We start from the raw sequence: 6,000 nt of genomic DNA on the forward strand, positions 1-6,000 counted from the left end.
CCCTAGCTTTCTTTTCTTTGAACACATGGCAATAAGTAACGTGATGTTTACCACAGATAGATTACGACTTGTGTAGGCTTCTTTCTGAATAGTCCTGGCTCTCCAGGTTGATCCATATTTTTATGTGTTTCACTACCATTAAGTTCAATGAATATTTCCGTCTTAAATTTCTAAATCCTCGATCTGAACATATTTTCATAATCTGAATATTTAACGTGAGAAAGGGTTATTAAATATCTTTCCAAAAGCGATCAGATTTCAATTAAATAATACCACATACATGATGCTAAATAATTTTAAAATGCGGTTCTGATATATTTTTGACGTTTATTTGAGTTAAATTTATATTTAGAAATCTACATAACTTACAGTGTTGGATATGTATTGCGAAATTCCCACCTATTCGTTAGCAATGTAGAAGATTCTCGAGTCTAAGAATCAACAACATATGTGTGTACATAAACACAGGCATATCGTCTATATTGTTGCCTAAGCTGAATTTTCGAGAAACCCTCCTTATACCTATAAATATAATCAACGCGACACGCCAAGAGACAGTATACGGTGTTGGTTTTCTATGTTTGGTGTACTATAAACCTCGGAAATAATTGATATAACGGCTATTAATCAAGAACTTCAGATATTTAACCAGAAACGTTTATAGGTTTCGAACACCATTTACTTCAACGAATTTAGATCAGACAGTTAGTATTTTTACGAAAACATTATGGAATGTAATAAATTGGAGGCTCGTCCAATATAAATTGTTATACGTAACAAGTCCAATATAGTACCAATAAAACAAATCAGTCCGGCATTACTAGGTGGCTTAGGGCTTATAACGCCAAAAATGGGATTTCGATTCCCGAGATGAGCAGAGTACAGATAGCCCATTGCGTTACAAAAATAAACAAACATACCTATTGTGACTCTTGACAATTACGATTAGAATTTTGAAATAATTAGGTACGTGGTAGGAGCTCTACTCGCAACCCGAATCCCCGTCCCACAAAACATGCGGAGCGTTATAATGTGCGATCAATCCCACTATTCATTGGTAAAAGACTAGCCTCAGAGTTGGCGGTGGGTGGTGATGACTTCTCGCTAGTCTTTCACTGCTAAATTAAGGACGGCTAGCGCAGATAACCCTATGCGCGAAATTCAAAAAGAAACAAACAAACAATAGGTAAGTAACGATGGCGGGAAGTTTCTGTTGCTTGTAAACATACAGCATCAAATTAAGTTTATCCTAAATTTATTGCTGAAATATTGAGTTACGGTATAGGTGTTTCCTGTTTTACTTTTTTAAAACTATCTAAACTACGGCGTCAGTATTCCGGGCTAGCAGGTGCTCGCTCATCTTTGTAAAGGTGTCGTTGTGCTTTGTAGCGACCCTCATGTACGTTAACGACCTTTAATTGCTTTTATGTCTTTCAGTATCAGAAAAGCTTTTCCGGATTTTTCAAGCATAAAATGAACATCAATGCAACGGTATTTTTGCGTGAATAATGCTTCACGACTCACAAGCCACATTTATGTGTTCGTTAAAATTAACCTAGTCAAGCTTTGGAACAAGCGGTTGATGATTATATTATTATTTTAAAAAAAGACTATTTCCAACCTTTTCTTCTGTTCATATCAAGCCTACCATTAAGAATTATGCAACGTAATTTTTAGTCTTTTATAAATTTCGTGAAAGGTAAATAATAAAAATTAAATCAAACAAATGTTTCATCACGTAAGATGTAACAATAAAATATATTATAATGTCTCAATTACTAGAAGTGTCTAACAAATAAATATATTTTCGCTTCCCAAAGGTCTGCTTTAAAAGGAAGTGAACCGAGAATTAATATCAATTCGACGCTTCCCAATTTTTATGCATAGTTACTCGTGTGTTAAATTTATCATGTGGTTGAAAGAGATTGCTAATTCTACGGCCTTTTCATGAAGTTTATTTTCCCCTTCATTTTTACATACAATTTAATAACGTTAATATAACTTAATACTTGTGATGAAGTAGGAATTTCTATTTCCTCACAATCTTTTCCATTTTGTTCATCTTCTGAATCTCTTACATTGTTACCATCTCGAGACTCTATTATAAATTTTAAATCAGTTTCATCAGTTTGTGTTAAAACATTCTTGTCCGCGTTAACAGAATCATCTGCATCAGTCTTCTCAATCAGAGTTTGGATTTCACTAGAATCTTCAAAACAGACAGCTTTTCCACAATCTCCACCATTATCAAGAATAAATCCACAATTTCGAAAGTACTTTATTACGCATTTGATTGAATGACTTAAAAATACAATTGCATCTAATACGTCAGCTTTTATGTTCATTTCAGACGCTCTCTTACAGTCGTCCATGTTTGCAATAATATGCTGAAGCATCAGTTTTCTGTATTTCAATTTTATACACTGTATAATTCCATTATCTAGTGGCTGTAGAACTGATGTTGTACGTGGAGGTAGAAAGACAAATTGTATTATCTAAAAAAAGTAGAATATTCCAATTTATTTTCCATTCTTTTGTTTAATTTGTTCAAAAATTCCTCGAATATAGCACTTGTCATCCACGATTTATTATTCGCTTTCTATTCCACAGGAAGTTGATTCTTCCTTAAGTTTTTGAAACAGTGCGGATTTTCACTTTTACCAATTACCCATGGTAAATTTTCCCTAAATTTTAAAATTAGGGAAGAAAGGAATTTATTTTTCTCGTGAGAATTATTTAAGGAGTAGAATTTTGCACTTAAAAGACAAATATGTTTCTACAAATCATAAATCTAATTTAACTGCAAAAATAATGACGGCAGAAAAAAGAACAGAATATATTTAACCAATAGAACAGAACATATTTAACCAATAGAACAGAATATATTTAACCAATACTTACTGAAACAAAATTTCCGAGAATTTATTGATATTTAAACAATAATTTGTTAATATTTAAACAAATTATTAATTAAATAAGAAATTAAACTTTAATCAAAAACATTTTTCCGCTTTACTCAGGTTCTAGTCCTACTTGTTTGTGTATGAGGTAGGTGAAAAATAGTTTTCCGTCCAGGTAACGCAGGTTCTGCCATATAGAGGGCCTTTTATAAGAGAAATCTTAAGATAATACTACAAAATTTTTATATTTCCGGCTTAGACAGGTTTTACTGTACAAATAGAATAAGTTGTAACAGCGGCACCTATAACCCAGGATTTCGTGTGGTAAGAACTGTTGTGTAATTTCACTATGTATTATAGTTTTATAACACGCAACTTCAAAAATGAATTTGTTAGTTTGTTTAGGCAACGAAGGTTGTTCTAACATTGAACAAAATTTCAAAAACTACTAATTACTGGTATTCAAAAGAAAAATATAACAAAGCTTCACTGCATCATAACAAGCAATATGTACAAGTTGATAAGCCTAAAATCCGCTTTATTGTATGAATATGAGCTGTATTCAGTAGTTAAGCCTAAAACCTTGACCAGAACATCAAACTTCCAGTCTTGTGAATGGAACACATCTATACATCTGTGCGTCAATATATCTATATATATATGTTTTTGGTATTGAAATGTGGCACCAGGAATAGCAACTACTGAAAAGTGAAACGAGGCAAGTAAATACATTTTGTTTAGAACTTGAATTTTCACTTGCAAAGAGCGATTTTATTTCTCACATTTTTTTTTTTTCATTATTTAACGAAGTTTGTCATTCAAACCAAACATGCTCTTATGGTAAAATTTGGAAAACCATAGGTGAAAAAAGTATTATTTTTTCTTTGATTAATTACACTGTGCAACACTCGAAAAAGTACAAGAGATCTGTGGCCATTTTTATATGCAAAATGACATGGGAAATCCATTTCTGGCCTTCTTTTTGTTGAATTAGGCATGATTTTTGCAGAATTGTCACTGTATACCCTTTTTGTCATTATTATTAAATAAAATTCTCTACCGCATTGTAAAATGGTTTTCAACCCAGGGCTAGAGGCCAATCTTAGTAATACCTACAATGTGATATGATAAATATCACAGTACAGTTTAAAATCATATTTTCTGGTTTATTATTGTGTGCTTATATTTAATTGAGTTTATCACTTAATACTTTATACTTCAAAGCTTGTGTTTAATGTTATTTATTTTTTGCTTTCAGATCTTATTTGTTTTCAACAATGAGTGCAAAAGACAGTGCAAAAATGATCCAAACAGATTCTGTTACATATGTGGGGAATTAACTTTTGCTAAAGAAAAGCGCAGTATTACACGCCATATCAAGAAAATGTACAAGGCGTACTTCGTTTGTGACTTAGGAGACCAGGACAAGTCATGGGCTCCTCATGTGTGTTGCCTGACATGTGTGAAGACATTGAGTGCCTGGTATGCAGGAAAAAATGTTCACATGAAGTTTGGTGTGCCAATGATTTGGCGTGATCACTTTAATGTTTGCTATTTCTGTCAGCAAGACTTTACAGGCTGTACTACAGCAAAGAAAAAGAAACACATTGTTTACCAAAACTTGCAATCAGCAATGCGCCCAGTAGAGCACTCAGAAAATTTACCTGTGCCCAAACCTCCAGATCAAGAAATGCAGAGTTCCAGCAGTGCAGATGAACATTCCAGTAGTGAATATGTGGAGCCCAATCATCCAGAAAGCGAGAATAAACCAATACCATTTTCTCAAGAGGCTCTAAATGACTTGCGCAGGGATCTCTAGTTAACCAAAGACAAAAGTGAGTTTCTGGCATCAAGGCTTCAAGAACGTAATCTTCTTGAGAAAGGAGTGAAGATAACATTGTACAGGAAACGTACAGAGGATCTGCTTGCATTATTCACCATGAAGGATGACTTATGCTTTTGTAATGTCATCACTGAACGTTTTGAGCAACTGGAAATACCATATGATAACACCAACTGGCGACTGTGCATAGATGCATCCAAGGACAGCATCAAAGCTGTTCTGCTACACAATGGTAACACTCTGCCTTCTGTTCCCATAGCTTATAGCACAACCATGAAAGAATCATATGAAAATCTGAAAGCAATTCTAACAAGCATACAGTATGATGACCATAACTGGCATATTTGTGCAGATTTCAAGGTTGTGGCCATGCTTACTGGCCTTCAGCTTGGCTATACTAACTTTTGCTGCTTCCTGTGCTTATGGAACTCCAGAGCAAGAACTGAACATTATGTACGCAAGGATTGGCCGATCCGAGATAAAATTGAGCAAGGAAAACACAACATCATGCACAAACCACTTGTGAAAAGTGATAGAATTCTTTTACCACCTTTGCATATTAAACTTGGTTTGTTTAAGCAATTTGTGAAAGCCTCGGACAAGGAATCCTCCACATTTGCATATCTTGCAGAGAAGTTCCCTTCCCTGAGTCAAGCTAAAATTAAAGAAGGTATCTTCATAGGTCCCCAAATTGTACTTGATGAAACCTTCATCACACATCTCAAGAGAAAAGAGAAGCTTGCCTTTGAGTCATTCAAGAAAGTTTGTGATAACTTCCTGGGGAATCATCGTTCAGAAGACTATGTGCAAGTTGTGAATGATCTGCTGAGTCATTATCATGATATTGGATGTAACATGTCTCTAAAAGTTCATGTGATCCACTCTCATTTGGATTTTTTTGCGGAAAATCTTGGTGATGTGAGTGATGAACATGGCGAGAGATTCCATCAGGATATTTCAGTGATTTAAAGGAAAATGGAACCCTGGCATGTTGGCAGACTACTGCTGGGGTATAAAAAAAGAATATCACACTCCACACAAGAAGAACAAAAGTTGTTTAAACTGACAGGTGTGTGTTTTTAATTCATAACCAATAAATGTTTTGTTATACCAACTAAATTTTTGTTTTGTTTTTTGTAACTTTCAGTATTTGCAATGTTGTGTTCAATACGCGATATTTTGCAGTATATTATAAAACATATGGTTCATGGCACAGGAAAACGGTGCCTAATCTGGAGGAATAAAGGTCAGATTCAG

The sequence above is a fragment of the Tachypleus tridentatus genome, chromosome 8 (assembly GCF_004210375.1).
Source record: "Tachypleus tridentatus isolate NWPU-2018 chromosome 8, ASM421037v1, whole genome shotgun sequence".
NCBI lineage: Eukaryota > Metazoa > Arthropoda > Merostomata > Xiphosura > Limulidae > Tachypleus > Tachypleus tridentatus.